The sequence below is a fragment of the Wyeomyia smithii genome, chromosome 3 (genome assembly GCF_029784165.1).
Source record: "Wyeomyia smithii strain HCP4-BCI-WySm-NY-G18 chromosome 3, ASM2978416v1, whole genome shotgun sequence".
NCBI lineage: Eukaryota > Metazoa > Arthropoda > Insecta > Diptera > Culicidae > Wyeomyia > Wyeomyia smithii.
Window position 1 is genome coordinate 84,904,880 of NC_073696.1, and position 17,377 is coordinate 84,922,256.

General features: G+C 37.3%; 2 long non-coding RNA genes across 2 annotated transcripts; one reads left to right on the forward strand and one right to left on the reverse strand.

Moving 5' to 3' along the window:
• Positions 1 to 3,062: 3,062 nt before the first annotated feature.
• LOC129732175 (uncharacterized) lies at positions 3,063 to 3,650 on the reverse strand. Its single transcript, XR_008729195.1, has 2 exons — positions 3,269 to 3,650; positions 3,063 to 3,205 (listed from the first exon to the last, which is right to left on the reverse strand). It is a non-coding gene; the product is annotated as an uncharacterized LOC129732175 (long non-coding RNA).
• A 6,818-nt stretch (positions 3,651 to 10,468) lies between these two features.
• LOC129732287 (uncharacterized) lies at positions 10,469 to 11,070 on the forward strand. The gene is made up of 2 exons (XR_008729222.1): positions 10,469 to 10,853; positions 10,916 to 11,070. It is a non-coding gene; the product is annotated as an uncharacterized LOC129732287 (long non-coding RNA).
• The last annotated feature ends 6,307 nt before the right edge of the window (positions 11,071 to 17,377 follow it).

Below are 17,377 nucleotides of genomic sequence, written 5' to 3' on the forward strand. Positions count from 1 at the left end.
GTTCAATTCAATATCGGATAAGATACCGATCACATCTTGGCGTTATCACTGACAGTGCGAATGAAGTATTCCTTGTGATAAAATAAACAGTGAAAAGCTGATTTAACACTCAAAACTAGACGGCTCATGTGTTGTCAAAATGAGTCAAATTTTTTATTGAATGCATTTACTAGTGCCCGCTATCGCACAGAGACTGCATTTCACTAAAGTGCCTCATTGCATCAGCTGCTATCGATCTAAACCCGCTGCAACTGCTGAGCTATCCGTAGCCATGCCAATGTTTTGGCCGCTACACGCTGCTATTGGTATTCGCTGTCCCTGCATCAGCTGGCCCAGTTGCTAGCGATGCTGAGATCCGCTGCAACTAGTGCACTATCCATTGCTATGCCACAGCTGTGGCCGCTATCCGCCTGGTATCCACTGCACTGCTGCTGCTGCTGCTAAGGGAAGACTGCTGTTGTCGCTGTCTAGAACTATTATGAGCGGCTTCGACTGAAACAGGCTCTTATATAGGGATGAAAAACCTATCGATAGTAGTAGAAAATCATCGATAACTATCGATAGCCATTTCAGTCGATAATTCCCATCCTTACTCTCATACAGACAAATAGCAAATTTAAAATTGCAAGGTCTATGATTCTGTCGACCGTGCTTGGGAAGCAATCATATTAACGACTAATCAGATCAGTCAAATTTCGCGCTTCAACAAGGATTGACCATTCTCAATAATATAGTTGCTTGTCATGATTTGGACTTGATAATTTTTGAATTTTAATTTTGCGAAAAATTAATTTTTATGCTGATAATGAAAGCTTTTCGGATGTTGTGCTCATGACTGAAGGAAAAGATAATTCAGTACGTTCTGAGACACGGAGATGAAGCCAAATATATATCTGTTCCAAATTTCTTGAAAGTGTAAATTGGTTTAAGAAAAAATATTAACTCTTCAATTAGGTTTTTATTTCATCCTGAAAAGGACAATTTGTTGTTTAATTCAATGATTGATAAGATGCCAATCACATTTTTGCGCTATCACTGGCAGTGCGAATAAAGTATTCCTTGGGGGAAATAAACACTGAAAAGCTTTCCAGAACGTTCTTCTCAATGGATGCATTTGCTAGTGTGCCTGCTATCGCTCAGAGACAGCATTTCACTAAAATGCCATACTGCATCAGCTGGCCCTGCTTATATTGATGAGAGACCAACGTCAACCGCTGCACTATCCCCGTTGTCACAGTAGTGGACGCTTCTGTTGCCATTGGTATCCGCTGCCCTGCATCACTTGGTCCTGCTATCGATGCTGAGATGCGCTCCGCTATCCGTTGCCATACCACAGCTCTGGCCGTTATCCGCTGCACTGCTACTGCTGCTGTATTTACTGCTGCTGCTAAGGGAGGACTGCTTCTGTTGCAGCCTAGAATTATAGGCCAAAATGCACATTTCAAATGGCAAGGTCTATGATTCTGTCGACCGTGCTTGGGAAGCAATCATATGACGACCAATCAGAGGTTGAATTTTCCGTTTTGACAAGGCTTGACTATTTTCAATAGTACTATATTTTGAATAATAAAATTACAATTATCTGCATTTGGGAAGAATCTTAGAAGATTTTCCAATCTATTGCTGCAAGAACGAAGGAAATCCATCGAATACTAACCGATTTATTAGCATTTGAAATTGGACATATTTTTCACTTTTTTCGGTTTTAGATTTTCATTTTACATCCCTATGTAGTCGAACTTCCTGAGAGAAGTATTCTACTTCAAAATTACCTGACACTTTGCCACGTGGAACGAGAACCAAAAGCAAACCAGTTTTGACACATACGTGTGAATGTGTTAGTAACTTCCTACAGTACACTCTGCTTTTTTCGGGTGTAGTCCGGGACAGAAAAAGGGTAGTCAGAGACAGAAAAAGTGTAGTCCGGAAAGTGGAATAAAACATTTACAGTGTCAGAAGTGTTGTCCGAGTGTCGCTACACCGCGAAAACGAAAACGACATTAATGGCAGCCGAATTAGCCCGTGCCCGTCCACCACTCTTTCCCTCTCACGGCACCACACCTCTGCTGCTATTCAGTCGACATAATATTCTCCTATTGCTATCTTTTCTTCCTCTAAAAATGAGCAAAGAGCTGATGAAGTCTAATCATATGTTTGTTTTCTTCAAGAGAGTCGTCAACATTTTGCATTCCTACCAATCATAAATTCATCACGGAGTCAATATTTTATTTAAAATGCTTACAAAATACGTCTTATTTATTGGAAATGCACATTGTACGTTGATATTTTATTTTTTCCATCTAAAATATATTTTTTCGAGCATGAGTCAATTGACAATTATGAGATGTTTATTCTATTTAAGTTATTTTAGGGTAAACCAACCAAAAATGGAATCACTAGTTCCAGAATCAATGAATAGTAAATGAAAAATGTATGAAGTTTGACAGCCACACGAGCCCTTTGGTTTCTCCCATAAACCAATGCACCAAATCATCGTTTCATTATGAGTTGAGAGGATTCAGGTTTAGTCGCAATCTGTTACACATAAGGAGTTGTGCAGACCAGACCAAGATAAAACCGACCATTGCGTCATATTCGTCTCATTTTCATCACTGCACTAGACATTGGAGCATAAGATGCATTTTGAAAAACGCCTTCAATATCCAAGAAAATTACTTTTCGATTTTCATGACCAGCGTTTGAAGCGTGTCTAGTGAAATTACTCATCAGCAGGGTTGCAAATTTTCACTGTCAGTGATAGATTTTCGGTTGAAACTGAAAACTTCGAATATCAGTATCAACAAAAACGGGCTGAAGGTGATAATTGCTTTCATCTCCAACCCGTGTCTACCTACTTCATTGAATTCATCAATCAAATCATTGGCTCAGATCAAACAATTTCGATTAATTGATTAAGGTAAGGTCATTTATATCACTGACATGATCATTGACTGATAATTGACTCGGGTGACACTCATTTTCAGTGAAACTGCTGTTGTATCATTTTCATATAATTTTTGAACTGGATTAATTGTGATTGTGCAGTGAGAACCAGCTGACCATAGTTTATGGAAAACAGAATTCTTTTATTTCCAGAGATTTATTATCTTTCAATCCAATAACCATTATTTGAACAAGCCAATAAAGCTGATTCTCATTGTTGTCATCGTCTAAAGGTTACCGTACTGCCGCCAGATTTTATCCCCTGTGAAAATGAAACAAATACAATCATCTCGTAAACTCTGCCAGCCAATCCACCGATACTCACAGGCTCAAAACACCACCAGCAATGGCTCCGAGGGCATCCTTGTTGTTCTTAACCCAGTTCCAGGCATTGCCCAACCATCCATTGGCCAGTTCTGGATTGTTCTCGATGGCTTCACCAATAGCCTGAATATGCGCAAGTAGGTCATCATTGGGCATGGCGAAGGCTACAGCCAACAACATTGCTAGAACAAGGACGAACTTCATTTTGTTTGCTTCGCGGTACTTTCTTGAGGAGACCTCTAACAGAAACTAATATTGCACTATAAACGTGTTCAGCTTTTATAGCTCGTCGTTATATTTGTTCAATTGTTTTGGACTACGCTACCACCATTCGTAAAACTTTTTTTTGTTATTAAAAGATTTCGAACCGAATCTGTGTTGAAGTGCAATTGATCCAATAAAACCGGTTCCGTAGACGTCTGATTATTATGTACTTAATTGGCGGGACGTTTTGCAGAATTTTCCGTATTACGTTTCAATTTTTTTTAATGCGAATGAATTATTTTTTTTAAGTTTGTTCTAGTAGCATATTTCAATTTTTTTAAAGTGATTCACAAAAGGCTACGAAAGACCACGGGAAGGATTGTGGTTGTTGAAGAGCGACCACATGGTCTTCAATTGTTTATTACTTTTATAATCTGTTATCAAATCATCAAATAACATTCTATCATAACAAACAAGGCGCAGTTGCTACATTTCGATCCGGATTTTGACCTTTTGTTTATATGACACAAACTTCACAGCCAACCGTTAGTACTACCAAACAGTACCAAGCCGCGGTATGGCCTTTGCTGTATGTCCTATGAGTCGTCTCAATTCCACTTAGTCCATGGCTGCAGTTCTCCAGCTCTGCAATCTGCGTAGGGTCCGTGGGTCGTCTTCCATCTGATCAAATCACCTTGCCCGCTGTGCACCCCGCCGTCTCGTCCCTGACGGATTGGTTTCGAGGACCAACTTTACCGGGCTGTCGTCCGACATCCGACCTGCCAATCTTAGAGGTGTGGACGATTGATGGTTCCCCAAGCAGCTCCTGCAGCTCGTGGTTCATTTGCGTTCCCCACGCTTTGTTAGTGTATACCGTTAATTAACGTACAGTTAAAAACAAGTAAAATTTTGTGTCACAGTGGTCGCAGTGGTGTCTGCTGTATCCCGCACTTCTATTTTTAGCAATACCGCTATTGAGAAAGTGGCATGCTCATTATTATTTTTGATCAGTGCTTGTGTGTACTTCTATGTACTTCCCCTCGTTTTACACGCTTACTGTTCTTCTATACCGAGCCTCCTTCCTCCTGCCAAATATCGCCAATTATAATTCCCTGGAGAAGTTTCGTCGTGCGTCCTTCTGGCCAGTTTTATTGATAAGAGGGACTTATTTTTTGTTAAGAGGAAGTCACGCAAAGGTATTATAGCATTCAGCGTAAAGGAAGGGTAAGTGTTGGGGAACCTGAGGATAAACTCATACTTAAAGTCCTTTTTTGCCATCGAATGGCCTGATTCTACTAAGATTCGAACCCACGACCATCCGCTTGACAAAGCGGACTCTGTAACCTTGCGGCTACGCAGCTCCCCATGTAACTTCGTTTTTTTTTTATTTGTTGGTGTAGTATACTTTTTGGTTTACGGGTTTGGAGCCTTTCGATAAGATATGTCTTAAGCAGGTATTAGACGAAGCAAATACTTGCTATTTTCGGTACGGATTTTATTTTGTGTAAATAAAATTCGTACCAAAAATACCAAATATTTGCTTCGTGTAATACTTGCTTTACTTGATTACTTTGAAATCAACATATACTGATTTCAAATCAAAAAACCTAAATTAACCCTCCTAGCGGTCAGATCCAGCGTTTCTCATTCAAACTTTTATTTGTAAAAATAGATTTACATGAACGCTTCAATTCAATATATATATATATATATATATATATATATATATATATATATATATATATATATATATATATATATATATATATATATATATATATATATATATATATATATATATATATATATATATATATATATCTATATATATATATATATATATATATATATATATATATATATATATATATATATATATATATATATATATATATATATATATATATATATATATATATATATATATATATATATATATATATATATATATATATATACACTAAGGTCGCTTTTTATGCGGGGGATACCTGCCGCGTAAAAAAACCGCGTAAATTCCGGAATCCGCGAAAAAAAACCTCGTAAATTCCGGAATCCGCGTAAAAAAAACCGCGTAAATTCCGGAATCCGCGTAAAAAAAACCTGCGTTAATTTTGCAATCCGAGCAAAAAAAAATACCGCGTAAATTCTGGAATCCGCGTAAAAAGAAACGCGTAAATTCCGGAATCCGCGTTAAAAAAAAATCGCGTAAATTCCGGAATCCGCATAAAAAAGCCGCGTAAAAAAAACCGCGTAAAAGCGACCTTAGTGTATATATATTTATAATATATATTCACTCTTTAGGTTCTAAAATATTGATGTTGTAAGTTAATATAAAAATGCAGTCCGTCTTATCCATATAGGCTCGAAAACTACCGAACCGATCGACGTGAAAATTTGTATGTAGGTGTTTTTGGTGCCGATAGAGGTTCCTACGATAGTTTAAGACCCCTCCCTCTTCTGGAAGGGAGGGTTCCATACAAATGAAACACAAATGTCTGCACATCTCGCGAACTAATCAACTAAATGGAATGGAATAGTGGTAACCAATATGTTCCATAATCGACCTCAGGCAATATTTTGGATTGTGAAATGGCGACTTCCGGTTTCTGAAAAACTGCTGAAAATGACCAAATACCACCCAACATGAGTGTTTCTTTAACCAGTATAGCGTTTAAAATTCAGAAATTGTCTCCAAATGCCATTATGAAATCCAAAATGGCGACTTCCGGTTTCTGAAAAACAGCGGATAGTGACCAACCACTCAATATGGGTATATCCGGATTCGTAATTATGCACTGGAGCCACAAATCGACTTCAGACAACATTTTGAATTGTAAGATGGCACCTTCCGGTTTCTAGAAAACAGCCTGAAATGGCCGATTCCCATTAAATATGAGTATCTTCGAAACCAGAAAGATGCAAAGCAAAGCAAAGCCTTGGTGCTACATTTCGATTCGGAACTTGACCTTCTGTTTATTTATACACAGACTTCGCAGCCGACTATTTAGTGTACAGGACAATTGCGGGGCTAGCGCTACGATCCTACTGACACTAACAGTCTCTCCCTAAACGAGACTCGAACCTACGACGACTGGCTTGTTAGGCCAGCATCGTACCTCGAGACCATCTGGGAGAAAGATGCACAGTAGCTAAAAATCGATCACAGATACAATCTTGAATTTTAAGATGGTGACTTCCGGTGTCTGGCAAACAGCCGGAAATGACCAAATACCATTCAATATGAATGTTTTTGGAACCAGAATTACGCCCAGATGACAGAAATTGATTTCACAAGCAATTTTAAAGTCCAAAATGACGACTTTCGGTTTCTAGAAAACAGCCCAAAGCGACCAAATACCACCCAATATGAGTTTCTCCGGAGCCAGAATGTTGCAAGAAGCTAAAATTGAAACAATTCGAATTGTAGGATGGCAACTTCTGGTTTCTGGAAAACAGCCAAAAATGGCCAATTTCCGTCTCACATGAGTATCACCGGATCTATAATGATACACATCAGCTGAAATCGACCACAGACCTCATTTTGGATTCTAGGTTGACGACTTCCGGTTACTGGGAAACAGCCGAAAATGATCGAATAACACCCAATATGGGTGTTTGTTCAACCAGAATGACGCTCAGAGGCCAGAAATTATCCCAAATACCATTTTGAAATCCAAGAAGGCGACTTCCGGTTTGTGAACAACAGCCTAAAATAACCAAATACCATCCAACATGAGTATCTCTGAAACCAGAATGATGCAATGAGCTAACAATCAGGCGCCATTTTAAATTGCTAAATGGCAACTTCGGGTCTCCTACGAAAGGCAGAAAATCAAAAGGCAGAATCACGAAAGGCAGAATCACGAAAGGCAGAATCACGAAAAGCAGAATTACGAAAGGCAGAATATTTCATAAGGCAGAATAACGAATGGCAGAATCAAAAGAAGCACGAATGGCAGAATCAAAAAACGGTCTATTTTCTTATTAACAACACACACTCGCGGCCTTTGGCCGACTCTATTGTCCAAGTGTATGCTGTCCTTACTCGCTACCGCTCGTTCGGACTTAACTAAGGGAAAGAAAACCTGTTTGAATAATTCAAGAAAACCAGTAGATCAGTTGTTTGTGGCGAGAGGCCGCCGCTTCCGACGGCGGGTCGGCGGCCGGCTCGGACCGTGGAAACCACGGCGGCTTTGTGCCGCCTCGGTTCCTTGCCCTCGATTATGCGTCTTCGCCGCATGAATTGTTTTATGTTAATTATAATCAACAAGCCGTTGAGACTAGTGTAAGTTATACCTACCATCGAAAAATTTCTCTCCGCGATGCCGTGATACTTTTTAGGACCTGAGCCAAACCAGTTTGCGCGTTTCGGATCTAATAATTAGGCTTGATTTGCACCTCACATCAAAACTGGTCATTGCTTGTGACCAGTTATAATGTCTGGTTACCAAATAATATTAAATAATAAAGGTAGAGTAGCAGCTTTGATACCGTGACCAGGATTCGCACCAATTTGTCATCACGCACTTGGCTATCGTGAGTCAGATTTTGCTACCTGGGATTCTGCCTTTCGTGCCCTTCGAAATTCTGCCATTTGAAATATTCTGCCTTGTGTGTACGGTCATAGAGTTCTGCCTTTCATGAATCTGCCTTTCGTGCTTCTGCCTTTCGTGATTCTGCCTTCTGTGGCGAACCCGCAACTTCTAGGAAACAGTCAAAAATGACCGAATAATACTCATTATGGATATTTCCGTAACCGAGATGATGCATAGAAACCAAACATTGACCTGGAACACCATTTTGAATTTAAAGACGACCACTTTTAGTTTCTGGCAAACAACCAAAATAACTAAATACCTCCCAATATGGGTATTTCCGGTGTCAGATTGATGCCAGAAAATCTGCTGAAAATGACCGAATACCACCCAATATGAATATATTCAGAATTAAGGGGATGTACAGAAGCCAAAAGTCAAGGATGTTGTCATTTCGATACAACCAATCATTTCAAACGATTTGTCTTTTGACTTTGATCATATCTTATGGCCGATTCGTCGTGCATTTGCAGACTTTAGACACATCGCAAGGAATCAATGAATTTGGAATGTTCAAATAGTACATTTAAATTTTGTTGAGGCCACATATATCGACCAAAGCAGGTATAGTTTTAAATAGTCTTTGAATTTCTTTTCTTTCCATAACTTTTGAGCCACATATCAAATTTTTATTAAGTTTGTTATTTGTAAGCTTGAGAGATAGCTCGTTCGTATGACTCTAGTTATATTCAAATAAGTCATGTAATCTTTGAGATAATAGACATTCGTTGTTTTATTAACAATTTAATACATAACGATGGCTTAAGTTTCATTATAATCAAATGAAATGGGAACGGATAGGGCAGCCAAACTTTGAAACCACGTGTTCAATCATAATTCATCAGTTAACCCTCAACTAGCCCGCTCATCTGATAATAGTATTGATCAAATCGGTTGTGTAGTTTCTGAGATAATGAAGTTTCGTGATTTTCACATTTCGGTACATTACAGACGAAGTTACAGTCCGATTACAGTAAAATTCAATAGGGTGTTTTGAGGTAGCTAGACCTTTCATTTGTCACCGATTTTGTGGAAATCGGGTCAGCCATCTCTGAGTAAAGTGAGTGAGCCCAAGTAGTCTTTGGAATATGTTCCTTTTCATAGCTGGATTTCACATTTTTGTACATAACAGGCAAAATAATAGTCCGATTGCAAAACAAATCAATAGGGTCTTATGGGGCAACTAGACCTTCCATTTGACACTGATTTTATGAAAATTGGTCCAGCCATCTCTGAGAAACATGAGTGAGAGTAAACAGTCTTCAGAACACGTTTCTTTTCATAACTTTTAAACCACAAAAAGTTAAAGTTAAAGTCAAAAGTTAAGAGTATTTCAGGTAGCCCGTTCATTTGAGATTAATTTTGTTCAAAATGGTTGTGTGGTTCTAGAGATAATGATGTTTCATGATTTTTACATTTTGATACATAACCTCTAAACCAAAAATCCGATTACAATAAAATTGAATAGGGTCTTATGGGACAACAAGACCTTCCATTTGCAATTAATTTCATGAAAATCGGTCCAGCCATCTTTGAGAAAAGTGAGTGAGAATAAAAATCTGCACATACACACACACATATATACATTTACTGGATTGAAGCTTTCATGTAAATCTATTTTTACAAATAAAAGTTTCAATGAGAAAGGCTGGGTCTGACCGGCAGGTGGATTAATTTAAGTTTTTTTCCATCAACTTGAGAAGAGTTGAAGTCAGACTTATAAGTCTGTTTTATCTTTTGCTTCTCAAGAGACGATACAAAAAATGGATATTTTTCCAAAGTTTTCCAGAATAGAGGTGTTGAGTTCATCTATTATTACAAAATTATAAGTTTCACTAAGAAACTCTATTTCGGTAAATATGCATATGGAACGGACTTATTCTTAGAATTAATATAAATGCCCAATTCCGAGCAATACCTAGTATGTTATTTTTTCAGAAAATGACTAATTGACAAATTGATTATTGTAAAAGCTCTTAATTGAAAAATTCATTTGCAACTTCTCCGTGTCCTTGTTCTCATATCTTTTCTCCTCAAGTACGAACGTATCTCAATTTGAGTTTTGATTTTTTGTTTTGGATTTCTTGAGGTCCAAAAATGGATGGTAAAATTCATAGCATTGCCGACAATATCCTTTCCACTGTAGTATTTTGAATGACGTATTTTTGTGCCTAATTGATATTAATAAAATCTGATTCACTGTCAATTTTTCCCCAACATGGTAAAGCGGTGAAATCTTACTCTACTTATTATTAGAGTTAGAGAATTTAGCTAATGTTAGATTATTCCGTAAAAACATATTTTCGAAAAGATATATACTGCGTGGTATCGAAAAAGTGGTACCTTTCTCTTCACGGAAGTACTATCAGCGACACTTGTGTAAATAATTGGCGACTGCAATCGTGGAACTTATTTTTTTGTGTTTCAGTAAAATAAACATAACTGAAGGATGTTCTACGTTCTATTTTTTAAACCGCACGTCGTCGCCTGATTTCGAACAAAACTACTATATAATAGCATTGATTTTGGAAGAGAATTATCATTTGCTTACTTCAGGTCCCTGCGGTACGAGCACAAATTATTCAAAATGAAATTCATCCTAGTTCTTGCCATGCTTATGGCTGTCGCCTATGCCTCCGAGGAGCTGACAAACCAGCTGTTGCAACTACAGCAAGCCATCGACATCGATCCGGAACAAGCCCACGGGTGGTTCAGCAAGGTTGTTGGTTTTGTGACAAAGAACGCCGGAGCCATCGGAAGTATTGCCAAAGGCGTCATGGCAATTGCGTAAGTTTACTATTGCTATGTTTAATTTACTGCTGAATCAAAATTCCAAATATATTTTATAGGGGATAAACAATGACACGGCAGGATGAGTAAAATTAATGGTGACTGATACAACATCTCAGTATACAACTACTCACCTAATTGAAAATATTCGTCTGCATTCAATTTGGTACTAATATATTGTTTTGCTACGTAATAAAAAATTTTCATCCAAAAATACCTTCTTTTCCGTTCTATACAACCTGAATGTTCCCTAAAACCTATTTACTTGTTACTGACTAATTTCAGACAGGTTGGTTCAATTCTATCTCTACTCGCTAAATTCACGCTCGATTTTCACACGCTTCTTCGAAAAAAATCTAAATCAAGATCAAGAAAAGTGTAGCATTGCATTGAAAACATCATTCATTTGTGTCTTGCGAATTCAATTTATTTGTTCATTTTTCTGGATAGGGCAAAAACGTATCTTGTCTGCTACAATTTGTACAATAATCTACAATAATTATACGGAAAAGGAATCGTAAAAAGCGCGTTTCATTGAATTTGGAGCATGAAAAATGTGTTATTCGAGACGTGTTCAACTGAGAAAGAAGATCTAATGAAACTCGATTTGCCCAACAATTTGGTGTTTATAGAACGTCAATTTGAAAATAATAAAATCTAGCAGTTCCACAAGCTGACACAAACAAGCATTAGACTTTCTTAGCGATGCTTAAGAATGGGCAGAACAAAATCAAATTGACATTGCCTGTTCAATTGCCTTGAGAAGTTCGTGAAAATGGTATGAAGAAAAGTTATTAAAAACTAACTTTTCACTATCCACAACTTTGCTGAAGCATGAGATAAGTTTAACAAACCATTTTGGCTCAGATAAAAAAAATCTGGAATATTATATTACAGTTTCTAAAACTTGTCCCTTTTAGTAAAGGCTTACGGTTTTGTGGATACGTCTTCTAGTAAAAAGTAGGGATGTTACGGATATCCGCGTCTGCAAATGAGGAACATCCGCCTAAAAATTGACATCCGCATTCGCATCCACATCATACCATGCTTCATAAATTTCATCAATTCATCAATTTTGCTTCATAAAATTTTGTAGAAAAATATTCCTTGGTGTAGGTGCTCGCTTAAATAACCAACATCGTAACTTGTAAACAAAATTTTATTAAAGACGTGCTTTTTCTTCTTCTCGGTGTGAAGGTGCCCCGGGGCAAGTTGAAACGTTTTTTTTTTTTGAAAGTTCAACTCTGAAAATTCAACTCTGAAACAAAAAATCCTAAAAATCGTAGTCAAATTGGTTGTTTCTAAACGTTAATTGAGCTTTCTGGTTATCGAAAAAAATCAACCAAGTTTCGAAAATCATCAATTGTTTTGAATTACTTTTAACTACGACTCATTTCAACTTGCCTCTTAAGGTGGGGAAAATTAAAACACTAAATTTCCAAGTGTTAAATCTTCGTTTATGCCTCTGTAATTAAAACAAAAATGCTTTCAGGAGTGTAGCCTCTTCATCACAAATACAAAACTAATGAAAAACATGCGTGGAAAGTATGTTCAGTAATGAATAAATTTAAACAACAATAATTATCAACAATCGCTGCAAATGAGAACAAGAAATATTATAATTATTATTTCAGCCTCGAAGTTTACATAATCCCATCAATACATAAGGTTTATAGTAATCCTGTCAATCACAGACTCGAAACACCATTAGTAATGGTTCCGAGAGCATCTTTGTTGTTTTTAATCCAGTTCAAGGAACTACCCAACCATCCATTACCTAGTTCCGGGTAATGCCTAATGACCTCGCTAATAGCTTTGATTTGTGTATCCGCATCATTACTGGTGTCAGGAAGGGTGAAGGCTACGGCCAACAACATTGCAAGAACTAGTACGAATTCATGTTGATAAATTATAGTACTTCCTTCAGAAACCTCTGGCAGAAACTGATACAATTCCTGCCAACTTGCTAAGCTATATATATCTCACTGTGTTTGTACAACAGTTTTTTGAATTCCTACCAAAGTTTCCTCACATACATTATAATAGACATGCTGATTTGCAAAGAATGTACTCTCAGCCGGAAAATTTTTTAAGAGTCAGTTCTCGAGAACCGCAATCAGCTTACCAAAAGACCTTGTATTGACGTTCTCCAATCCGGTTTGTACCACAATTTAAAAGCTTTCATATAATAAATTCAACAACTATACCATTTTGAAAATTAGCTAGAAAATTTAGTTATACTACATCATTTTGATTATTATTTCGAACCCATTGTGCAAAAGTGTAACTCCGTTTTGTGTCGATGTTCTTTTTCAACCTGACTGAAACTGCATTTGATTAATTGGTAATTAAATTCCTTAAAGGATCTTTTGGAAAAGCGTACCAAAACGTAACGCGTGGATTGAAAATAAAGCTTTGTTGGTAAGAGAATGAAAACTCCAGAAATAATCTTTTTATTTCTCTGAAAATCATAGAAATTTTACAATTGAAGCAAGTCATATTTTGGAGGGCCTTTCACCCCATTATCTTTTTTTCAAGAACTTTAGATTGAGTTTTTTTTTGCATTATTGCATAACTGAGTATTACCGGAAAATTTTAGCCCGATTGGAGAAGAACATCGACACAAAAAGGAGTGCTGCTTTTGCACAATGTATTCAAAATGATGGTTAGGAACAAGTTACAGAAAAATTGAAATTTCTTACGCATTTCTAAAGTGGCACATTTCTTGAATATGTCATATGAAAGCTCTTTAGTTGCGCTACAAAACGTATTCTTTGGATTTTTATGCTGGTAGAAAAATAGTTTTAAAAGTCCTCATTAATTTCAGAAAAATGCAAATTTCTCATCATGTAACCTCGACAATAACTTCCATAAGTTGTATTTTGTAACCTTTTTAGGGTAGAATAAACTTCGATTTTGACGCGCCAAATGACCCATGGTCGAATATCGACCATTTTTTATTTGGAAGGAACTTTGCTTACGTATTTGACTTAGCAAACTGAGCATTTTTCGCAGATGGAGGAATTTTTAAGACTCGAGAGAATTTTACCAAAAAGGCGCATGCATTTTGGCATAGGTTTTATTCAAGGCATTGTGCTCAGGTGCCATTGGCTGTTTAGAAAAGCTATCTGAGAATAAATAAAAAAACGGGTCAAATTCTCTGCTCAATTTCTTTTTTGTGTATAAACTTGAAACTATTCCAAAACTTTTGATAAAAAGTTCTGGATAACGGAATGAATAAAAACAAATTCTTACTTAAAGGTTGAGTTTGGAAGATTTTTTATGATTTCAACATTTTTGAGAATCATCAAATTCCAACGATGCAATATTTACCAAGGTTTACCAAAATTGGTATATTATAGGAGCCCATTCGAAAAAGAATTATAAGTTGTTTTCTGCGGGTCTCTGTAGGGGTATGAAAACAAATCACAATGAAATTCATCCTAGTTCTTGCTGTGCTTATGGCCGTCGCCTATGCCAACGATGATCTGACAAACCAGCTGCTGGAACTACAGAAAGCCATTGATATCGATCCGGAACAGGCACATGGATGGTTCAGCAATGTTGCTGGTTTTGTGACGAAGAACGCTGGAGCCATCGGAAGTATTGCCAAAGGCGTCATGGCAATTGCTTAAGTTCACTAACTCTATATTTTACATTCATTTATTTACTAAATATTGCTTGAATTATGCAATTACGAAAAAACTACAAAACAATAATGTATATTTTCAATTCAATCCACAGGGGATAGGCAAGAAAAATAACGGATGAGTACAATGAAATGTTATACAGCAAATAAGTTAGAGTTGCGCATAATAAATTTTATTTGTATGATAAAATGTAACACACTACGGCATTGCTTCTAATACACATCACATACACTACTCGTCATAAGTTTGGAATCGCTTTACTGAGTATTGCAACACCCAGTTTGAATATTGCAACACCTCCCGAAAAGTTTAGCATTACCTGGAATAGGCGGATATCTCGTGTTTTTGACAACCTAGAAAGTTGCGGTGTTCAGCAAACTTGTTCAGGAGGCTAAAGGCTTCTACATGGTAGACAGATTAATACTGAATTACCCCGCTATGCGGCGCTAGGGTGCATGCAGTTTTTCGTATTTAGACTTCAACTTATCGCGTGATCATTACTACCCACAAAGTTGCGGCTTGTGCCACCAGTTCTAGTCAAGCATAACGAAACACAGTATAACGCCGCATGTGTGTTCCAAACTATTCCATCGATTCTATTTTCATTATAATTCAGTGTAATACGAAATGTTCTCTGTGGTGTTCAGATCCTTCAACATCGGATTAGAGGCATGTCTACTGCAACTGTTTGCAGTCGAGGTAATCAATTTAGTCGCGATATCGTCAATTTTCCCCATTGTAAAACGGGTTGTGAATGTTTGTGATCAAACTGTAAACATACCAACACATGCTACATGTTGCAACCTCCTCAAATGAAAGCATTTCTTTATAATAAACACACAAGCTTACGTATTGTGTTAAGTGATCAAACTGTCAACACTCAAATTGGTTGAACTTTGTCATATGTAAACAATCAGTGCCTATAGAATCGCGTAAATAAATAAAAAGGACCGGCGCCAACGGCTTTACTTCCTCATGCGATGGAAGGCGTGATCCCAGAGATTTTTCGCCTCAGAAAATCTCCCGGTGTCGGCTAAGATTGAATCTAGACCAGTTGGGTTGGTTGTGAGTGGATCACGCCACCTCACAACCATCGACACCTATGTCGGCGGTGGGATTCGAACCCAGGCGTCGAGCGTGGTTGGCGGATACGTTACTAACCACACTAGGCCCCCGCTCAGATAGAGTAAGTTGAAAACACTAAAAACTTTATGCACACTAGCAGCACATTGAAGAAAAATTCCGAACTAAACTGTTAGCCAGCCAGAAACTCTTGATCTTTTGAGTAACTTTGCTGAAAATCACAACTTTCTAAATGATGGGTTTATTGAGCTAAACTGAACTCGAAACGCTCAAAACTAAATGCACACTAGCGCTGCGTTGCGGCTTAATTCTGCAATATACTGTTCGCCAATTACAAGCCCTTGACCTCCTGAGTAACTTTGCTGAAAATCGCAACTCTCTAAATGGCGGGATTATTGAACTAAATAACGTTCAAAACACTCGAAACTACATTCACCGACATACAGAGCCGACGTCACATTATTTCCCCAGTGGGTAGTAAGGAATAGGGAAGGTTCATGGGTGGGCTTCCGACAGTTAACCGGAACAATCGCCATGGCGGATGAAAATATACGTGTAGGCATGTGTTTGAGTAACCTTACTTTTTTGACACGTCCCACGGGTTTATTTACAGTGTGTTAGATTTTTTCCGTTCACCGTTTAGTGACAATTCGTTACCACCAAGCAGTAAAAAGCGCTATGTTGACAAAGTAAGTGCTGTCGGGTACGTAAGCCCTTATGAAGCAATGGAATATAGAAAGGTACGGAGATGGTTCGAGTCTCGGGTTTAAAGGGCTTCTCTTTTGTTAACAGTGATAACGTAGTAGTCAAAAAACAATGCCCAAAAATCAATGTTCGGTACATTTTTTTCAAGAAATTTTCACAAGTTATGACAGTTTACGGCTGGAAATGCCTACCTGCGTCGTTAAACAATGCGAAACACAATTTCGAATGGCATTTTCATGTTTTTGAAGATCTACGTCACAACCTCAACACGTGCTTCTGTTTACCTTCTTTTCGTTACTAATACAGACAAATGTCTTCTTCTTCCTCACCTTTGTATACCTCATTGCTTATGAAGCAGCCGACAATAGACCTTTTTACGTACGAATGTGTTAGTGCCACTAGTTGGGGAAAATATTTATAAATAGCTGTTTTGTTTACAATGCTATGTTTTTAGCAGCTGGACAAAAATTTAGTTGAACACTCATTATATGTTTTAAACTTGTTTCTGAATAAATTTTCTCATTCGTGATCAGAACTCGGAAGAAGGCGCTAAATATAATCGACCAAAAATGGTGAAAAAGTGATAAAAGTCGAAGCAACGAGATGCGATGATTTACAGGTTGGAAGAAACAAAAGCAACTTTACACGGGTTTACACGTTTACTAGTGTGCGTAGGTGAAAAGTCACTTATCTCTATTGTACAAGTCCATGTAAATAACACGACATCTGTCAAATCTTTTTTTTTTTTTTTTTGATAGGGGGGGGGGAATGTTTGTAATGATTTATTTATGTACTTATATCTATTCAGAATAAGTATTGTGTGTTCTGCCACAAATGGTGACATTTCAACACTATTATGTATTTGTACTCTTTTTTATATTATTGAATGTTATTAGCTTTCGCAATTAAGTTAATGTAATTGTAGGAAAATTATTAAACCTACTTGTCAAGGAAAAAAAAAAGGAAGGAATAAAACAAAACTTAAAATAAACTTAAAACTATCTTACTGACTATAAAGTGAGCTAATCGTTGCAATTGAGGATTGCAACGATTTTTGTCGGAATTTGTTGATAATTTGGCTTG